General features: G+C 43.3%; 1 protein-coding gene and 1 long non-coding RNA gene across 2 annotated transcripts in view; one reads left to right on the top strand and one right to left on the bottom strand.

Moving 5' to 3' along the window:
• The window catches only part of fryl (furry homolog, like), a 345361-nt gene that overhangs the window by 25175 nt on the left and 298101 nt on the right, over positions 1–22085 (top strand). The gene's annotated exons all lie outside the window — the stretch shown is intronic.
• Positions 7748–20127, bottom strand: LOC138757430 (uncharacterized). Its single transcript, XR_011353592.1, has 3 exons — positions 20039–20127; positions 11016–11141; positions 7748–8666 (listed from the first exon to the last, which is right to left on the bottom strand). It is a non-coding gene; the product is annotated as an uncharacterized lncRNA (long non-coding RNA).

Consider the following 22085-nt stretch of genomic DNA (forward strand, 5'->3'; position numbering starts at 1 on the left):
CCTGCGGCTGCAAAGAAGTGTAGAAGTAAAATGTTTCTGGAGAATAACAATTGACAATTTGGCCTCTATCATTAGATAAACTCTGTCTTTGACCCCTTTCAACTTTATTGCCCAGTTGACAAGTCAAGTTTATTGTCATCTGATTGCACAAGTACAACCTACGAAGCAGCATTCTCCAGTCCTTGGCAAAAAACATGCAGACAAACAATACATATGCAGGACAAGTATTAATATGTACAAACAAATAAATAAATATTGTTTTGTGAAAAATGGGAATCTCGGATGGTTAACGTGAGCAGTTCCTTTTGTTGTTCAGCATTCTCGCTGCCCATGGGAAGAGGCTGTTCCTCAGCCTGGTGGTGCAGGCTCTGTACTCTTGCATTTCTTCCCTGACAGTAGCCGCTGAAAAATGCTGTGCGCAGGGTGGAAGGGGTCCTCAATGATTTCACGCGCCCTCTTCAGACAATGATTCAGTAGATCATATCGATGGGGTGGGGGGGGGGAAGGGAGACCCCATTAATCCTCTCTGCTACTCTTATGGGCCTGTGTATGACCTCTGATCCATTTCTCTGCAACAATTGTACTACACTGTGATGCAGCTGGTCAGGATGCTCTTGGTACAGCTCCTATACAAGTTTGATGTAATAGTGGCCAGTAGTCTTGCCCACTTAAGTATTCTCAGGAACTGCAGACGCTGTTGCGCCTTCCTGTCAAGTGAGGAGATGTTGTGAGTCACTAGTTAAGTGAACTCCAAGGAACTTGCTGTGCAATTTGTTTATGATTTCAGCAGAAAATGTTTAATGCAAAGAGCAAAAATAGTTCAGACCTTTTCAAGGGGAAATTTATATTTTGGAAAATCGTGCAAGTTCTCTGGATAAAAATACTCATCATTATCTTTTGTGAGGCTGAGTTGCAACTATTTGAGTACTTCAAGTATACAGTACTACCTACATGCTACTTACTGGTAACTCTCCAGAAGCAAATAATTCTTCCCAGCTGCAACAGAGTTTCGGCATTGCTTCAAATCTGGATCAAATAACATTATTATTTTCCCAGCCCTTTCAATATTATTAATGAAAAGGAACAAAAGCCGTTAATCAAACTGTATCTTTCATTCACCAATGCATAACCTGTTATTTTCTTTTGTATCTATTTTTATTTCAAGAATAAACCAATCACAAAAATATATACATACATAATTTTTAATATCATATCCTATATATATTTTGCAACTGTACATTGTAGTGAACTAAATGGTTAAAATCCTTCACTCTTATGTGACCCTTCCTGGGCTTAATGCAGCAGTCTCAACCTCTCAGTGCCTGGTAGTGGAAAAGACCTGACATTGTAGTCCTTTCCCACAAGGCTCTTGTGTTAGCTGTATCAAGCCTTAGTGCGTCCCTCAGCATAAACTGCAGCCTGGAATGTACTGGTTGGCAGCATTCCTTCATTGATATCTCAATGTGCTGAAAAACCAACAAGTTTCAGACAGACCAAAAAGTATCTTTCAAAAAGTTGATGGTCTTTCAGCAGAATTGGATGCCTGTCTCTGTTGTGTCCCCGGGAGCAGCCCATAAATCAGAGTCCTCTGTTACGCCGTCTCTGGGGTGAACTGAGACAAGGACCTATGCATCCTTCTCCACACACTCTTAGTGAATTCGCAGACTGCAAAGAGGTGGGCGACTGTCTCCCCACTATCACAATTAACTCGAGGCAATGTGGATTGATGTGATATTCCATTGGCATAGAAAAAAATCTGACAAGGAGGGCTCCTATCACTGCCAAACTGGTGCTTGTTAGGGAGTTCTGGCAATGGACAGTTTGCTTAGAGAACCTCCCACATTGATTCCTTGTCTTGGTGTCTGCCAGACATTTTGCGCTGACCACTGCCTCATGGACTTGTGGTCAAAGGTGTTTTTCCATGCAGGATGGGTAATGTGGAAATGTCCAGTTGGAAGGGATATTGTGTGTCCAGGCCCATTCTTTGCCACACCTGGGATAGATAGACCCTCGGAACATGGTGCCATCGTACTTTAATTTCATTAACAATTTGATACATCCATAAAAGACATTGTAGTTGGAATGTCAGAAAAATTCACTAGCTATTGCTTTGACTGTACCCTTGAGCATTTATAGTGATCTCTTTTGGAGTCATGACATCCCTGATTAATCCCACATGGACTCTGTAATTGTTTTCTCACGAGAGATATTTGCTGCTTTATGCGCTGAATAGTTTTTGGATAGTGCAGAAGTGTGCAATATTTTTTTTTAAAAAGTGCAACTAATTAGCATTGACAGAAGCCAATCATCTGCCTTGAAGTGCATGACATATTGATCACAGGTTATGGCTATCCTTCATTGAGCACTTGATGAGATTGTAAAAAGTATTAAAATGTTGAAAGTTGGTAGTTTCTCTGAAGATCAGCTGATAGTGCTAAGCTTGAAATATAACCAGCCTCAAAAAAACTCACAACAAAATTGAGCTTTTTCTGAGATAGTTAAAATAGAAGCATTTGGGCTTTAGGAATGATTCACTGTCTGTTTATGAATCCATTCTTTCCTCAAAAACATTCTATTGATTCTCATAGACAGTGAATGAAGGAAATGAGATGCTAGAAATATTATTCAAGCACTGCAGGTTTGTGACTGAATTCCTTGGATGAGAATTGTATGTCTCCTGCTCTGGTTTTACCTGCATTCTGCTAAGTATTTTGTATTATGGCAATCTCACATGATGACTCAGCATTTTTTGTTTTCTTACTTTATATTTTGTCTAACTGCAGTGAAAGTATTAATGTGAGATTACAAAGATAGCTTTAGTCATGAAGGCACAGTAGCACATACGCTTCATTTGGAGGTTGAGGAGGCCAAAGTTACCAGCCCCTGTCTTGACAACATTTTACAAGAACACAATTGGGAATGCCCTGTCTGGCTGTATCATTGTCTGGTATGGTAGTTGCAAAACATCAGACCAGATGTCAATACACAGAATCGTCAAAATAGCTGAGAATATCACTGGGTTCTACCTTTCCTCTATTGGCACCATTCACCAGGAGCGCTGATTAAATAGACCTCAAAGAACTTTTGAGGACCATTTCCATTGAGCACACAGTATCTTTATGAAACACAAAAGTCCAGATGCTGTGATTGTAGTAAAAACACACAGAAATCCTGGAGGAACTCTGCCAATCTTGCAGCAACCATAGGAGGTAAAGATATATTACCGACGTTTTCTTTTAGGTGTAAGTAAAAATCAGGAAGACTGAAGAATGGCAGGGGGAGGGGGAGGGAGAGGAGACCCGATCAACAGACAAAGGGTATTAATTGGATATGATAAGAGAAAAGGTGAAAATTAATTTTGACTCTGTGAAAGGAGACAGGGAAAAGGAGAAAGCGAGCGAGCGCGCAGAGGGAAAGACGATGGGGGAAGAAAAAAGGTGGAAACTCTTAACTGAAACTGGAGATGTCAAAGCATCTTTGACCCACTACCATTAGAAGGAGATGCAAAATTATTCCAAAATATTTAAAAACATTTGTTTTACATTTTATTTTCATATATGTGATTATTATTTGTGCTTTGTGTGTGTGTGTGTGTGTGTGTGTGTGTGTGTGTGTGTGTGTGTACACCATGGTCTGGAGAAACCTTGTTTCATCTGGTTGTGTATATGTGGTTAGATGATAAACGTAGAGAGAAGCTGAATTGGCTGGATATTCATTTCTACAGCATAAGATCTGAGGCATGATCTAATGGAGGGATAAAAAATCATTATCGGCATAGATGAAGAGAATTTTTGGCTAGAAAAATCTTAGCTAGGTTTAAAAGGGACTTGAGGGGCAGTCTTTTCACTTAGAGGAGTAGTTTTAATCTGCAATTAGATGCCAGGGGAAGCTGTAGAAGTGGTTTTGATTTTGACGTTATAAACGCATTTTGAAAGAAGCATGGATAAAAAAAGCCCATGCTACCTTTGCCTCCTATAAATACCGCCATTAAGTCATCCTTCATTGCTCCAGCGATATAAACCAGCTCTGCCAACCTCGCTTCATGAGACATTTTCTCCAATCCAGGCAACATCCTGGTAAATCTCTTTTACCACCTTGTCTAAAGCATCTACACCCTTCCTGTAATGATGCAATTAAAATTGTATGCAATACTCCAGGTGTGGTCCATATAATTTTATAGAGCTGCAACGTCACCTTACGGCCCAATTACATGACTAATGAAGGCCAGCACACCATATGGCTTCTTAACCCCTCTATCAGCTTGCATGGCAACCAACCTTAAGGTATCTATGCACCTGGACCCCAAGTCCCTTCTGTTCCTCCACACTGTTAAGAATCATGCATTTAACCACATTCTCCACCTTGAAATTCAGCCTTCTAAAGTGCATCACTTCACGCTTATCCAAATTGAACTCTGGCACTTCTCCGCCTAACTTTGCATCCTGTTTATATCCTGTTGTAGCCTACAACAACCTTCTGCACTAATTTCATTCCAACCACTATTTTGGAACCACTGTCTGCAGGTGAATATATTCAACTTCAAAAGAAATTCTATTACTTTCTTCAGGGAACATAGATATTATTGTGCAACTAGGCCAGAATTAACCATTGTTTAACGAACAAGCTCATTTTAAATTAAAAAAAAATCACTTGTCTTTTCCTCTGCTGCAGCTCATCTGAAAATATTGTTATTGGTTGTGTAATTTCCTAATTTTGTTAATTTATTGCTCTATTGACCTTTCTATTATGTAGTATCCACCCTTTATAAATCAGAGCTGCTCATAACGAATGTGAAAGCAATCCAATACTGGGCTCAGCAGTTCAGGCTGTGACATTAGAGAGGGCAAAACTAAGCTAATATTACAGATGAATAAGCTAGCCCATACAGTTAGAGAGCGCAAGAAGGCTTCAAATTGCTCAGAATCTATATTTATTATCATGAACCAGTGACAAAATTCATTGTTTTGCAGGAAGATGAGATGCAGATCCTCAAGCTGGCATTTGCTTTGTAATGATGTTCACAAATAGGTCAGAGTTGGTGTGCGATGGAGAATTAAACATGGTCACCTCTGCTGACTGATTGTGGTACTCAGCAAAGGGATCACCCAATCTGTTTAATTTTTTTTCCATTGCAGAGAAGGAAAGTTGTGAAAAGGAAATACAGTATCTAAGATTTGAGGAAATGTAAAAGAATTGCTGCTTCATCTCAAAGGGAAGAGGTGAAAGGACAGTTTGGGGCCCCAACTTGTCTGTCCAAGTGAAGCAATTTGCAGGGGCCATGTATGACATCTGTTGTGGCCTCCTCGACATTGAGGAGACTGGCAGATTGGGAGATTGCTTCGTTGAGCACTTTTGCTCTGTCTGTTGAGATAGCAGTGATCTCTCATTGGCAATCCTTTTAAATTTCCTGTTCCATTCCCTTTGCCGACATGTCTGTCCATGATTTTGTGCACTGCCAAACTGAGACCACTTGCAAATTGGAAGAACAATATCTCATATTCTGTTTGGGCACCCTCCAACTGGATGGCATTGTCAAGAGCTTCTCTGGTTTCTGTCGGCCCCCACCCCCATTTCTTTCTCTCTCTCTCCCTATCCCTTTGTCTCCTTTCCTCCAGCTACCCACCCCATCTCTCTCTCTCCCTATCCCTTTGTCTCCTTTCCTCCAGCAACCATCCCCATTTCTCTCTCTCCCTATCCCTTTGTCTCCTTTCCTCCAGCTACCCACCCCATCTCTCTCTCTCTCTCCCTATCCCTTTGTCTCCTTTCCTCCAGCTACCCACCCCCATCTCTCTCTCTCTCTCCCTATCCCTTTGTCTCCTTTCCTCCAGCTACCCACCCCATCTCTCTCTCTCTCTCTCCCTATCCCATTGACGCCTTTCCTCCAGCTACCCACCCCCATCTCTCTCTCCCTATCCCATTGTCTCCTTTCCTCCAGCTAGTCACCCTCATCTCTCTCTCTCCTTATCCCTTTGTCTCCTCTCCTCCAGCTCTGCATTCACAGAGCTACCTACCCCTGCCTCCCTGATCATTTCTCAGCTTCTGTCTCCTGACCTCTTATTCATGTCCACCTATGGCCCCTTGGTTGTTGGACTCTGCGCCTTCTTCCTTTCTCTCCACCCCTCCCCCCACCCACCCACCTTTTTATTCAGGTACCTGACTGCCTTTTCCTAATACTGTACCTTGATAACCAGTTTACCTACCTCGGCTGCACCATTTTATCTGAATCAAGGATTGACAAAGAGATAGACAACAGACTCGCCAAGGCAAATAGCGCCTTTGGAAGACTACACAAAAGAGTCTGGAAAAACAACCAACTGAAGAAACACACAAAGATCAGCGTGTACAGAGCCGTTGTCATACCCACGCTCCAGTTGGGCTCCGAATCATGGGTCCTCTACCGGCATCACCTATGTCTCCTAGAATGCTTCCATCAGCGCTGTCTCTGCTCCATCCTCAACATTCATTGGAATGACTTCATCATCAACATCGAAGTACTCGAGCTGGCAGAATCCGCAAGCATTGAATCCACGCTGCTGAAGACCCAACTGCGCTGGGTGGGTCACGTCTCCAGAATGGAGGACCATCGCCTTCCCAAGATCGTGTTCTATGGCGAGCTCTCCACTGGCCACCGAGACAGAGGTGCACCAAAGAAGAGGTACAAGGACTGCTTAAAGAAATCTCTTGGTGCCTGCCACATTGACCACCGCCAGTGGGCTGATATCGCCTCCAACCGTGCATCTTGGCGCCTCACAGTTCGCCGGGCTGCAACCTCCTTTGAAGAAGACCGCAGAGCCCACCTCACTGACAAAAGACAAAGGAGGAAAAACCCAACCCCAACCCACCAATTTTCCCTTGCAACCGCTGCAACTGTGCCTGCCTGTCCCGCATCGGACTTGTCAGTCACCAACGAGCCTGCAGCAGACGTGGACATACCCCTCCATAAATCTTCGTCCGCAAAGCCAAGCCAAAGCCAAACCTTGATAAAGGGCTCAGGCCCAAAATGTTGATTATATATCTTTGTCTCCTATGGGGGCTGCATGATCTGCTGTATTTCCTCAGCATTTTTGTGTATTGAATTTTCTGTGTTAGCATGGGAAAGTATTGTAAGACTGAGTGGTTTTGGAGATTGAGGATAAAATTAGTGTGTTGAAACGGGAACTGTCCACTACAAATATTGAAAGGTTAAGGGAAGATGTGTATTGTGGTGGAATTTTGTTGAAGGAATCTCGTTGATCGTATCAGAAATTGTGAAGGATCAGTTTGAAATCAAGGTAAGAACCTGGGAATCTCTATCCTTGTTCTATTATGAAGAGCTTGTGACAGCAGAGGTGTAGGAAATAGAACCTTTTCTGTAAAATGTTGACTTAATTTTGGTCCTTCTTCCCACCAAAAAAGTCTTCAACCCAAAATGTTGACCATTTCTCTTTCTAAAATTGTTACCTGACTGACTGTTTCCAGCATTTTTTGGGTTTTTTTTTGGCTCACGGAGACATTACCAATGATCAGTAAGATTTTTAGTTCCAACATCTGCAGTTTAAAAACTTTTTTTTGAAGGGAAACTTTTACCAAGGAACCTGGGAGGTGGGGGAGAATCTGAATTCCTAAATTGCATAAAATTTAGGATAAAATATTTTGCTTCTCTGTTAAATTATACATGAAAATATGTAATTGCTGAGACAATATGTTTGGTTTAGAATCTTGAATATCTTATTTAAAAATCAAACGTGTAAAATGTATTTCTGTTCATTTTATAATCTATTTCTTTTCTACTGCAATTATAAATAGAGAAATTTTCTCAGCAGCCAGGGAGAAAAAAAAATGTAAGCTGATCTAAAATTCTGCACCATAGGCCGGGAAGCCACATAACTGATTGCATCACCCTGCAGCCACCTCCTCTTCCCCTCCCCCAAGTGAAAGCCAGGCAGCTAACATTATCTTGGGGAGATTAAATGGGACGCTGTCTCCTGCGTCATCACCAGCATGCTGAGAAGTCGCTGTTATTGACTGGGTGGGCTGTGTTGTAGGAAGTCATGGACTGCTGTGAAACTACGCCGGAGCCAGGCTTTTCAGAAGCAAACAGCGCCAAAGAATGCACTTCAGATGTGACTTTGTGAAAGGTTGTCAGTTCTCCAAGGCAATCCGAGGAGAGGTGCATTTCTATTTCTCTGGTAGCTCGACTCAGCAGTTCTTTTCAACTGTTCTGCAGGCTCCACCCTTCTAAACTGTATTTACCAACATCAGAGGAAGCAGCTGGCAGCAGTTGCTCGATTTGGCCATTCTAGACCTCCCTTTGTACCGTTTAGACTTCGTGGAAGATGTGGTCTGCGGAAGGTGAAATTGACCTTCAAAGTCCCCTCCATGTGGAGCAAGTTTTCTAGCCGGCGACTGAGTTCATCTGCATTCAGCATTGCTGGTACTGGAAGCGTGCGTCATCCAGAAAGACTGCATGATAATGAAAGAAGGACACCTCAGGCCAGAGTTGGGCTGCTTTTCAAAGGATTGAGGAGACACCAATACAATCTATAATATTTAAACAGCTGGGAAAGCTGCTGTGATACATCTTCTTATCGCTGCTCCTCATCAAAAGGCATAATGTTGAGCCTACAGGACTCAGTGTTTTTCGAAATCAGCATCAAGTCTCTCCTGAAGTCTTGGAGTAGTGGCAGCTGTAAGTAAATACAATAATGTTTAAGTTCAAATAATAATTGTGATACAAGGGCAATATTTATGGATCATAAACGGAAGAATGGTGTTCCTCATGTCATCTAAAATGATAGTGCATTTTTTTCCATTTGTAATCCATTGTTTTAGTCTATTCATTGAATTATTTTTTCCATCATTTAAACTTGCTTTGTTTTGCTGCCACAGTGTTGATTTTACCTACATTTGACCATTCAGTTGCTTGTTAATTTAATGAAATAATATAATTCATTATTACCAACAAAATTGGGATGCTAAATTAATTTTGTAGTGAGGGGTTAATCCCTTTATCGATTGAAGTAAAATGATGGCTATGCAGCTTGCTGTCAGTGAGATTTGTTGTGAAATTCTCACAATTTTTGTGTTGCTAATTTCTTTTTGGAGAGTCCGATAAGAGTTGTTATTCCACTGTGATCAACTGGCTTGGTGTGTAAGATGTCAATACATAACTCGTTGTTGTTTGATTATAGTTTAGATTATTTTTCTGCTCAGCAGCAACAATGGAGTGACGTTAACATGGCCGGCCTTAGGTATGCACATTTTCTGCAACATTTTGAATGGGGTTTTGTCAGGAATATTATGTGAAACAGCTGTCCTGCGCTTGAATGTTGAATCATTAACACTTCTTCAACTCCGAGTAATATGCTGCATGACAACTCTTTGTTGAAGTCTGCTTACTGCAGTATTGAAATGTGACTTGGGTCATGCAGTACCAGTCAGTGACTGTTTAGACCCATATCAAGCATATTCTGATGAATAATTCTATATTCAAAGTGCTAAAGGTTGGGATATTGCTGCTTAAAGTTCAAGTTTATTTTCATAGGAATGTTCTACAGTTTTCGATGCAAACACATACAGACAAAACATATACAGACCAATGAAATGTATGCAGCATGTATATACATATATAAATAAATATTGTTAAATAAGTAGTAGTCTCCGAGAGTTTGTATGAGCAGTTCACCAGTTGTTCAGCAGTCTCGCTGCTTGTGGGAACCACCACTGTGGGTGGTTCTGGCTTCAATACTCGTGTATTTCCTGACGGGAATAGCTGGAAAATGCTGCATGTGGGGTGATAGGGGTCATTAATGTTTTTGTGAGCCCGCTTTGTACAACAATCCTGGTAGATTCAGGATGGATGAGGGGAAGACCCCAGTGATCCTCTCTGCCGCTCTTCTGCTCCTGTGGATTGACCTATGCTCTATGGCAACCATACCACGCTGTGATGCAAGTGGCCAGGAGGCTCTCGATAGAGCTCCTGTAGAAAGTAGACAAGATGATGGCTGGTGGCCTTGCCCTCCTCAGTCTTCTCAGGAAATGAAGTTGCTCTTGCACCTTCTTGGCAAGTGTGTCCAGGAAAGGTCATTTATTTTGTGGACTCCGAGGAACTTGATACTTCTCTATTCTCTCCACTGCCAAGCTAATGTGTAGTGGAGGGTGGTTGGACCTTCTGAAGTTTCCAATGATTTCCTGATATGTCCATGTGGAGAATCAGGTTGTTATTCTTGCACCATTTCATGAGCTTTTCCACCTCTTTGTATTGCACGTATCGTTGTTGCTGATGAAGCCAACTACTGTCCTGTCACCTGCAAATTTGATGACCTGCAAATTTGATGACCTGCAAATTTGATGACCTGCAAATTTGATGACCTGCAAATTTGATGACCTGCAAATTTGATGACCTGCAAATTTGATGACCTGCAAATTTGATGACCTGCAAATTTGATGACCTGCAAATTTGATGACCTGCAAATTTGATGACCTGCAAATTTGATGACCTGCAAATTTGATGACCTGCAAATTTGATGACCTGCAAATTTGATGACCTGCAAATTTGATGACCTGCAAATTTGATGACCTGCAAATTTGATGACCTGCAAATTTGATGACCTGCAAATTTGATGACCTGCAAATTTGATGACCTGCAAATTTGATGACCTGCAAATTTGATGACCTGCAAATTTGATGACCTGCAAATTTGATGACCTGCAAATTTGATGACCTGCAAATTTGATGACCTGCAAATTTGATGACCTGCAAATTTGATGACCTGCAAATTTGATGACCTGCAAATTTGATGACCTGCAAATTTGATGACCTGCAAATTTGATGACCTGCAAATTTGATGACCTGCAAATTTGATGACCTGCAAATTTGATGACCTGCAAATTTGATGACCTGCAAATTTGATGACCTGCAAATTTGATGACCTGCAAATTTGATGACCTGCAAATGTAAAAAATAGTCAACAAGTGATGTCGCTTCTTTGGAGAGAGGAGCAATTAATAACTGAAAAATTCAAAACATTAACTCACTCTTAAAGAACGTTGTTTGAACTGCTGAGTACTTCTGTTTCATTTCAGATTTTCAACACTTGCAGTTTTTAACTTTTATACTATTGGTGGATTTCCTCGCCTCGTGATGGAAACTAACTCGCCCATCTAAAAAAAAAAAATTGGTTATGAGAAGTTCAAAGATGATTCTACATTACTGTTTCGGTCTTCAGTGGTGCTTTCAAAAATTTATATTTAACTAGTTTAACTTCTAGGGAGAGTGGTATGAATGTCTCCATCTCCATTTCTGATACTTGTGCCCTTGTCCTACTCTCCCCCACACCCTCCCCCTCTTCCGTGACCCTGACAGTCCCTTTCATTCTTGCTTTTCACCCCACCAGGCTCCACATCTGGCACTTTCAACTTCATTGTGATCCAAAACCAACCACTCCCCACATCTAACTGATTTTCACAGGGATCATTCACTCTGAGACTAGACTCTCTCTTCTGCTTTGCCTTCTCCACTCACTTTTCCACTTCCTTGGGGACTTCCCGATATAACCCCAGAAGGTACAAAATTTTTTTCCCTACTTTTCTCTCCCCTACCTCTATCCAGGGCCACAAACAGACCCTCCAGGTGAGGCAGAACTTTGTGTACATTCACCAACCTAATCTACTAAATTCAATGTATTCCCCTCTACATCTGTGAGCCCAAACACAGATCGTGTGATCTCTTTACTGAACACTATGATCTGTTTATGATTGTAAGCTTGAACTCCCAGAAGCCAAATATTTCAGAATTAAAATTTATTGTCATGAACAAGTCATGAAATTTGGTGTTTTCGGCAGCGTCATAGAGCAAACATTCTTATTATACCATCTTAAGGACATTACTATAAAGCATAAAAATAATAGTGCACAAAAAGTAAGACGGTGTCTTTGATTCTTTAATAATTAATTATTCCGGAATCTGATGGCAGCAGGGAAGAAGCTGTCCTTGTGTTGCTAAGTGTTTGTCTTTAGACTTCTTACCTTTTTCCTGATGGTAAGAGTGTGTGGCCTTGGTAGTGGGGATCTTTGAGGATAGAGGCTGCATTTTTCAGACAATGCCTCACATAGATGTCCTAGATGGAGTGAAGACGGGTCCCTGTGATATTATAGGCCGACTTAACAATCCTCTGGAGTTTATTCTTTGTCCTGAGAGTTGGTGCCTCCATACCAGGCAACGATATAACCAGCCAGAATGCTCTCCATGGTACATGTGTGGAAGATTGACAGTCTTCGGTGACATACTGAATCTCCTCAGACAACTCACAAAGTATAGTCACTGGCGAGCTGCTATTGTAACCATATAACCACATACAGCACAAAACAGGCCAGTTCGGCCCTACTAGTCCATGCCATAACAAATCCCCACCCTCCTAGTCCCACTGAACAGCACCCGGTCCATACCCCTCCAGTCCCCTCCTATCCATGTAACTATCCAGTCTTTCCTTAAATGTAACCAATGATCCCGCCTCGACCACGTCTGTCGGAAGCACATTCCACATCCCTACCACCCTTTGCGTAAAGAAATTTCCCCTCATGTTCCCCTTATAATTTTCCCCCTTCAATCTTAAAGCATGCTCTCTAGTTTGAATCTCCCCCACTCTTAATTGAAAAAGCCTATCCACGTTTACTCTGTCTGTCCCTTTTAAAATCTTAAACACCTCTATCAAGTCCCCCCTTAATCTTCTACGCTCCAGAGAAAAAAGCCCCAGTCTGCACAACCTTTCCCTGTAACTCAAACCTTGAAATCCTGTCAACATTCTTGTGAACCTTCTCTGTACTCTCTCTATTTTGTTTATATCTTTCCTATAATTTGGTGACCAAAACTGTACACAGTACTCCAAATTTGGCCTCACCAATGCCTTGTACAATTTCATCATAACCTCCCTACTCTTGAATTCAATACTCCGATTTATGAAGTCCAACATTCCAAATGCCTTCTTCACCACACCATCTACCTGAGTATCAGCCTTGAGGGTACTATTTACCATCACTCCTAAATCCCTTTGTTGCTCTGCACATCTTAATAGCCTACCATTTAATGCATATGACCTATTTAGATTTGCCTTTCCAAAATGTAACACCTCACACTTATCTGTATTAAATTCCATCAGCCATTTCTCAGCCCACACCTCCAGCCTTCCTAAATCACCTTTTAATCGACGGTAATCTTCCTCACTGTCCACAACACCACCAATCTTTGTATCATCTGCAAACTTGCTTATCCAATTCTCCACCCCTACTTCTAGATCGTTAATATATTTAACAAAGAATAGTGGACCGAGGACCGATCCCTGAGGAACTCCACTAGTCACCGGCCTCCAATTGGACAAACAATTTTCTACCAGTACTCTCTGACGCCTCCCATCCAAACATTGCTGCATCCATTTCACTACCTCCTCATTTATACCTAATGCCTCCACCTTTTTTCCTAACCTCCTGTGGGGAACTTTGTCAAAAGCTTCTAGGGAGCTAGGGATGTTGACAACATCCACAGCTCTCCCTTCATCAACCTTTTTTGTAACCCCCTCGAAAAACTCAATCAGGTTTGTCAAGCATGATCTACCCCTGACAAAACCATGTTGATTACTCCCTAGCAATCTCTGTACCTTTGTAAATACCATCCCTCAGAACACTTTCCATCAACTTGCCCACCACAGACGTCAGACTTACGGGCCTATAATTCCCAGGTTTACATTTAGACCCTTTCTTAAACAGCGGAACCACATGCGCCACCCTCCAATCCTTTGGCACTACCCCCGTGGGCAGTGACATCCTAAAAATCTCTGTTAATGGCCCCACTATCTGTCCACTAGCCTCCCTGAGTGTCCTTGTGAATATTTTGTCCGGTCCCGGAGATTTATCCACCTTTATCTTTTTCAACACAGCCATCACTACCTCCTCGGTTATCCTTATATTCTTCATTACCTCCCCACCATTTTTCTTTTCCTCAACTGGTTCAACATTTTTTTCCCTAGTGAATACTGAGGCAAAGAAATCATTGAAAATTTCCCCCATTTCCTCTGACTTCTCACTCAGCCTACCCTCCCTATCTACAAGGGGTCCAATTTTATCCCTCACTAATCTTTTACTTTTAATGTTCTTATAGAAACCCTTTGGATTTATTTTTACTCAGTCTGTCAAAGCCTCTTCATGCCTTTTTTTGGCCTTTCTAATTTCTTTCTTAAGATTTCTTCTACAATCCTTGTAGTCCTCCTTCAAATTGTCAGCTCCCTGTTCTTTATACCTTTTGTACACCTCCCTTTTTCTCCTAACCAAATTTCCAATATTCCTCGAAAACCAAGCCTCCCTATGACTTCCAGCCTTTCCTTTGATCCTCACTGGGACATAACTACTCTGTACCCTCAAAATTTATTTTTTGAATATCCTCCATTTTTCATTTACACCCTCACCTGAAAATATCCTGTCCCACTCAATACTCCCCAAATCCCTTCTTATTCCTTCGAAATTTGCTCTTCTCCAATCCAGAACCTCAACTTTAGGCCCCTCCTTGCTCTTCCCTAAAACTACTTTAAAACTAACAGAATTATGATCACTAGACCCAATTGGATCTCTAACATTAATGTCTGATACCTGACCTAGCTCATTCCCTAACAGGAGATCCTGTATTACACTGTCCCGAGTCGGTTCTTCTAAATGATTCAGAAAACAATCTTGAACACATTTAACGAACTCTAGACCATCTAGCCCTCTAACTGTATGGGTATCCCAATCAATGTGAGGGAAGTTAAAATCTCCCATGATCACTACCTTATGATTCTCACACATATACGTTATCTCTCTACACATTTGTTCCTCTAGTTTTCTTGACCCATTTGGTGGTCTGTAATACACCCCTATTAGCACCCTCATGTCTCCTTCACCCCTCAATTCCACCCAAACAGCCTCACTGGACGATCCCTACAGACCATCTCCTTAACAAGCAGAGCAACTCCTCCCCCTTTTTTACCCCCTGATCTATCACATCTAAAACAAATGTATCCTGGAACGTTAAGTTGCCAGTCCTGCCCCTCTTGTAGCCAGGTCTCACTAATTGCCACAATATCGTGACCCCAAGTACCTGTCCATGCTCTCAGCTCATCTACCTTGTTCACTATGCTTCTTGCATTAAAATATATGCATCTCAGAGAATGACCCTCACATATATTCTCTTTTTTACCTTCTACCCTAATCTCCATCCTACCTTTGTTATCTTTTTTATTCCTAGCTAGGTGGCCATGCTCCCTTGACACTGCTCTCACACTCTGTTCCCCACCCCCCTGCCAAGCTAGTTTAAACCTTCCCCCACAGCTCTAGCAAATCTGCTTGCCAGCACATTGGTCCCCCTCCAGTTCAAGTGGAGTCCGTCCCTTTTGTACAGGTCCGACCTTCTCCAGAAGAGATCCCAATGATCCAGAAATCTTATCTCTTGCCCCCTGCACCATCTCTTTAGCCACGCATTCATCCTCTACATCCTCCTATTTCTACCCTCACTAGCGCGTGGCACCGGCAGAAATCCAGAGGTTACTACCTTGGAGGTCATGTTTTTTAACTTCCTACCTAATTCCACATAATCCTGTGATTGCATCAATGTGGAGGCTCCATGACAGATCCTCAGAGATGTTGAGGCAACTCGTCTTTATTTTCTAAATCTGAGATATGCAAACTGAAACAGGTCTGGCAACTATTCTGCTGTTATTGGAAGCACACATAGAAGCATCAGTCCTTGCTTTAGCCTGCCAAAATAGCTCCTTATTTGAGAAACTTCCTGGTATATATAGATAAGTTCTGGGCTTTTCTTTTTCCCCAACAATGTTTTTAAATCTCCAGCTGCTCTCTTTTCACCTGCAATAGCAAATGGAACTATTGAGACTGTAATTAAGAATTTGTCTCATCACAACCTTTCCTTCCATGCACGCAAAAAGTACAGTTTGGAATAGACCTTGCATTATGACTAGGGTGTTACAGGAAATTCAAAACAACTTTATTTGATTCTGGCAGCAAGGCCGATCAGTATGTGGTGCTAATGTCATAACCATATTCTTCTTTGGCTTGGGTTCGCGGACGAAGATTTATGGAAGGGTAAATGTCTACGTCAGCTGCAGGCTCGTTTGTGGCTGACAAGTCCGATGAGGGACAGGCAGACACGGTTGCAGGGGAAAATTGGTTGGTTGGGGTTGGGTGTTGGGTTTTTCCTCCTTTGTCTTTTGTCAGTGAGGTGGGCTCTGCAGTCTTCTTCAAAGGAGGTTGCTGCCCGCCGAACTGTGAGGCGCCAAGATGCACGGTTTGAGGCGATATCAGCCCACTGGCGGTGGTCAATGTGGCAGGCACCAAGAGATTTCTTTAGGCAGTCCTTGTACCTCTTTGGTGCCCCTTTGACACGATGGCCAGTGGAGAGCTCACCATATAACACGATCTTGGGAAGGCGATGGTCCTCCATTCTGGAGACGTGACCTACCCAGCGCAGTTGGATCTTCAACAGCATGGATTCGATGCTGTCGGCCTCTGCCATCTCGAGTATTTTGATGTTGGAGATGAAGTCGCTCCAATGAATGTTGAGGATGGAGCGGAGACGACGCTGGTGGAAGCGTTCTAGGAGCCGTAGGTGATGCCGGTAGAGGACCCATGATTCGGAGCCGAACAGGAGTGTGGGTATGACAACAGCTCTGTATACGCTATTCTTTGTGAGGTTTTTCAGTTGGTTGTTTTTCCAGACTCTTTTGTGTAGTCTTCCAAAGGCGCTATTTGCCTTGGCGAGTCCGTTGTTTATCTCGTTGTCGATCCTTGCATCCGATGAAATGGTGCAGCCGTGATAGGTAAACTGGTTGACCGTTTTGAGTTTTGTGTGCCCGATGGAGATGTGGGGGGGCTGGTAGTCATGGTGGGGAGCTGGCTGATGGAGGACCTCAGTTTTCTTCAGGCTGACTTCCAGGCCAAACATTTTGGCAGTTTCCGCAAAACAGGACGTCAAGCACTGAAGAGCTGGCTCTGAATGGGGAACTAAAGCGGCATCGTCTGCAAAGAGTAGTTCACGGACAAGTTGTTCTTGTGTCTTGGTGTGAGCTTGCAGGAGCCTCAGATCGAAGAGACTGCCATCCGTGCGGTACCGGATGTAAACAGCGACTTCATTGTTGAGGTCTTTCATGGCTTGGTTCAGCATCATGCTGAAGAAGATTGAAAAGAGGGTTGGTGCGAGAACGCTGCCTTGCTTCACGCCATTGTTAATGGAGAAGGGTTCAGAGAGCTCATTGCTGTATCTGATCCGACCTTGTTGGTTTTCGTGCAGTTGGATAACCATGTTGAGGAACTTTGGGGGGCATCCGGGGCACTCTTGTATTTGCCAAAGCCCTTTCCTGCTCATGGTGTCGAAGGCTTTGGTGAGGTCAACAAAGGTGATGTAGAGTCCTTTGTTTTGTTCTCTGCACTTTTCTTGGAGCTGTCTGAGGGCAAAGACCATGTCAGTAGTTCCTCTGTTTACGCGAAAGCCGCACTATGATTCTGGGAGAACATTCTCGGTGACACTAGATATTATTCTATTTAGGAGAATCCTAGCGAAGATTTTGCCTGCAATGGAGAGCAGCGTGATTCCCCTGTAGTTTGAGCAGTCTGATTTCTCGCCTTTGTTTTTGTACCGGTTGATGATGATGGCATCACGAAGGTCCTGAGGCTGTTTTCCTTGGTCCCAGCAGAGCTTAAAAAACTCATGATCATGAGTTTGGCATGCAGAGTTTTGCCGCCAGCCTTTCAGTCCTCTGGGGGGGGGGGGGGGGGGGGGATTCCATCCATACTTGCTGCTTTCCACTTTTCAGTTGTTCAATTGCCTTGGATGTCTCTTCCCGGGTGAGGACCTCATCCAGCTCGAGCCTTAGGGGCTGTTGAGGGAGCTGGAGCAGGGCGGAATCTTGGACTGAGCGGTTGGCACTGAAAAGAGATTGGAAGTGTTCTGACCATCGGTTGAGGATGGAGATCTTGTCGCTGAGGAGGACATTGCCGTCTGAGCTGCGCAGCGGGCTTTGGACTTGGGGTGAGGGGCCGTACACAGCCTTTAGAGCCTTGTAAAAACCCCTGAAGTCGCCAATGTCCGCGCTGAGCTGGGTTCGTTTGGCGAGGCTAGTCCACCACTCATTTTGGATCTCCCGGAGTTTGCGCTGAAGATGGCTGCATGTGCGACGGAAGGCTTGTTTCTTCTCTGGCCAGGACGGCTTTGTAAGGTGAGCCTGGTGGGCAGCTCGCTTCTTTGCCAGCAGCTCCTGGATTTCCTGGCTGTTTTCGTCGAACCAGTCCTTGTTTTTCCTGGAGGAGAAGCCCAGTACCTCTTCAGTGGATTGCAGTTAGGTCGTCTTCAGCTGATCCCAGAGGGTTTCAGGGGACGAGTCCGTGAGGCGGATTGCATCCTCGAGCTTTGCTTGGAGGTTTGCCTGGAAGTTTCCTCTCACTTCATGTGACTGCAAGTTTCCAACATTGAACCTCTTTCTGGGGGCTTTACTGTTCCTGGGCTTTGGCTTGAAGTGAAGGTTGAGCTTGCAGCGAACCAGCCGGTGGTCAGTGTGGCATTCCGCGCTGGGCATGACCCTGGTGTGGAGCACATCTCGTTTGTCTCTTTCTCGCACCAGGACATAGTCCAGGAGGTGCCAGTGTTTGGATCGGGGATGCATCCAGGTAGTCTTCAGGCTGTCCCTCTGCTGAAAAAGGGTGTTTGTAATGACAAGCCGCTGTTCTGCGCAGAGCTCCAACAGGAGGCGCCCATTGTCGTTGAACTTGCCGACACCATGCTTGTCCAGGATTCCTGGCCAGGTTTCTGAGTCTTTGCCGACGCGAGCGTTGAAGTCGCCAAGGATGACAACCTTGTCGGCTGTAGGGGTGCGTTGAATGAGGTTGCGCAGATCGGTGTAGAACTTGTCCTTTTCTGCTTGTTCCGCCTGGAGGGTTGGAGCATAGACACTGATGAGGGTGATGCGACGCTTGTTTTGACCATGATAAATAGTGTTCATAAATGCCCAACATTTATTGGGCCAAATGGTTAATTCCAGTCCTCACCCATAACTTCCATCCTCATTTCTTAATCTTCACAAATGATCTTGTGTCATTCTTTGTCTGAAGTTATCTTGGTCATGAGACTTGGGATCTGCTCATCTGATCATATTCGCGATGAATTAGTTGCGGTCCAACTTCATTTACTGTCTCCCATGTTGGATGGTGCAATTTCTTTGTGTGCTAACCTTACCTCTATAAATTGTTATCAACCACTCTTCTGAAAAAAAATGGAATTATTGTCATATGCACTGAGATACAGTACTTACATATTCAGGCAAGTCAACCCATCCAGCAGTTAGTACAATAATGACAAATCTATTTTTAAAAAAAACAAATAAAAAACAACTGTGTAAGGAGTGGTGTTACAGTAAGTCAAATAGTGCATGTAATAGAGAAAAGGACCACAAAGTGCAGGCTATAGAGAAATCTACGTCAGAAACGGTGCAAGGCATCACCTTTTGCGAGTGAAAGATCAATTTAAAAAGGTGATAAAGGCAGGAAAGAAACTCCTTGAATCTGGAAGTTCATGTTTTCAAGCACATGTACTGGATTTTCTTCCCAAAGGAAGGGAGAAGAGTGTATGATGAGGATGGGGTGGACTTGCCTCCACCACTTCATCTGGCAGCTTGTTCCATATAACTGCTGCCCTCTTTGTGGAAAAACATGCACGTCAGGTTCCTTTTAAATCTTTCCCCTTCTTGAATCTGTGTCCTCTAATTTTAGATTTCTTAAACCCAGAAAAAAAGCCTATGCTTATTTGCCTTATCTATGCCACTCATGATTTTATAAACTATAAAATCGTGCTTTCATAATAGCATTAGGTAGGATATATTTCAGAATGTTAACCCCTGTGGTGATAGTCTGGAGTGTGGTGAATATTACATCCCATTGCTGATGAATTTTATAGACAGTGAATGGACACTGAAAGTTTCCCTCTGACAGACTGAACAGCTTCTATGCATGGTTCAATGAAAAGAACAGACCAATGCCGAAGAAAGCTGTGTCTCCTGATGAATGGGTCACCTGCAAAGCCAATGTGAGCAGAACCTTATCCATGGTGAACTCACACAAGGCAGTGGGACCAGACAACATAACTGGTTAGGTATTGAAGGACTGTGCAGATCAACTCACAGATGTCCTTTATGACATCTTCAACATGTCACTGTAGTAATTCCACTGGTTTCAAGCCAGCCACCATCATTTGGGTACCAAAAAGGGCAACAGTAACAGGCTTCAATGACCACCACCCCATGGCACTGACCTACACCATTATGAAATGCTTCAAATATCTGGTTATGGAACACATCAAAGTGCACCTTTCAGAGACAATGGACCCATTTCAATTTGTCTATAGACAAACCCATTCCATTGATGATGCTATATAGCCATTCCTCCTCTCCATCCTGACCCACCATGAGAATGTCGCCTCATACATCACGCTGCTGTTGAGCGACTAAACTCAGTGTTTAGTACAATTATTCCCAAGAGCCAGGTGGAGAACCTGTCCTTGCAGGGACTCAACACCCCTCTCTGTAATTGGTTTCTGGACTTCCAAGCAGAAAGACCACAGTCTGTTCAGGTTGGCAGCAGAACGTCGAGCACCGTCACGCTAAACACTGGCACACCTCAGCTGTGTGTTCAGCCTGCTCCAGTTTACACAACTGACCAACGACTGCAATATCAGATCCAGTTATAACAGTCGTCAATTTTGACACAACAGTAGTTGGCCTTATCCATCACAATGATGAGTTACACTACAGCGATGAGGTGGAAAATCTCATGATAAAGTGCAAGAATAGCATCCTGAGTCTCAACGTGGACTTCAGGAGGATCAGGAATGACCACCCTCCACCAACATGTTAATTACTCAGTAGTGGAGAGAGTAGAGAGCGCCAAATTCCTCTGAGTTCACATTAGCAAGTGATCTCCCCATGTCCTCACGTCAGGACACCACAGTGACTGCACTTCCTTAGGAGACTGAGGTGGGCAAGGCCACTGTCCACCATCCTATCAACTTTCTATAAGAGTCTATCAAGAACATCCTGGTAAGTTGCATCATGGTGAGGTATGGTTGCTGCAGAGCATTAGATCAGAAATCAGTCCTCAGGGCCATTACAAATAACAGAAGATCACTGAAGTCTCTCCCCACTGCTCCCTAGCCCTGCGCACCACCCCACCCCCCAACAAATAGGCATGATCTACCGGGATCGCTGTTTGAAGAAGATGCACAAAATTTGTTGAGGACACCTACCATCTTACACACAGCATCTTCCAGCTGGTAGCATCAGCAAAGAGGTACAGGCGTATGCATATCTACACTGCATATGTTTTTCTTGTCTGTATATGTGTTTGAATTTATTTGCACCAAGGACCAGAGAATGATCTTTCGTCACGTTGTACTTGTACAATTAGATGAATAAACTTGAAGTGACCTATTCTTCAGAATTCTTGACATCTGCACTGACCTTGAAGGTTTAGTGTAGGCATGACTGTTCCTGTTCAAGTTTTGGTCACTGGAGGTACCAAAAATATTTACAAAGTTAATTTCTTTTAAAGGAGTTGTGAATGCAGTTTAATAATGTAGAATGATAGGCATGCAGTCCCACCAGTGGACATGATAAAGCAGAAAAATGGTTTGGCCATGGATACTGGTACTGAAACCTGTAGCAAAGTAAGATTGTGATCCACAAATGAGGCCATCTCTAGAAGTGTCTGAAGCCACTTAGTGAAGATTCTCTTGATCAACTTTTTTTTTGTAGCTTGTTGAAATTTTTCTGTGTTGGTGCTATGCTATTAAGAACAGCTTGCATCCCCAGATACTCAACCTTGGTTGTTGAGGTCAAGGAGAGAAATATGAAACATTCTTTTCTTTCTTTGGCTTGGCTTCGCGGACGAAGATTTATGGAGGGGGTAAATGTCCACGTCAGCTGCAGGCTCGTTTGTGGCTGACAAGTCCGATGCGGGACAGGCAGACACGGTTGCAGGGGAAAATTGGTTGGTTGGGGTTGGGTGTTGGGTTTTTCCTCCTTT

This window comes from Narcine bancroftii, chromosome 3, assembly GCF_036971445.1.
Source record: "Narcine bancroftii isolate sNarBan1 chromosome 3, sNarBan1.hap1, whole genome shotgun sequence".
NCBI lineage: Eukaryota > Metazoa > Chordata > Chondrichthyes > Torpediniformes > Narcinidae > Narcine > Narcine bancroftii.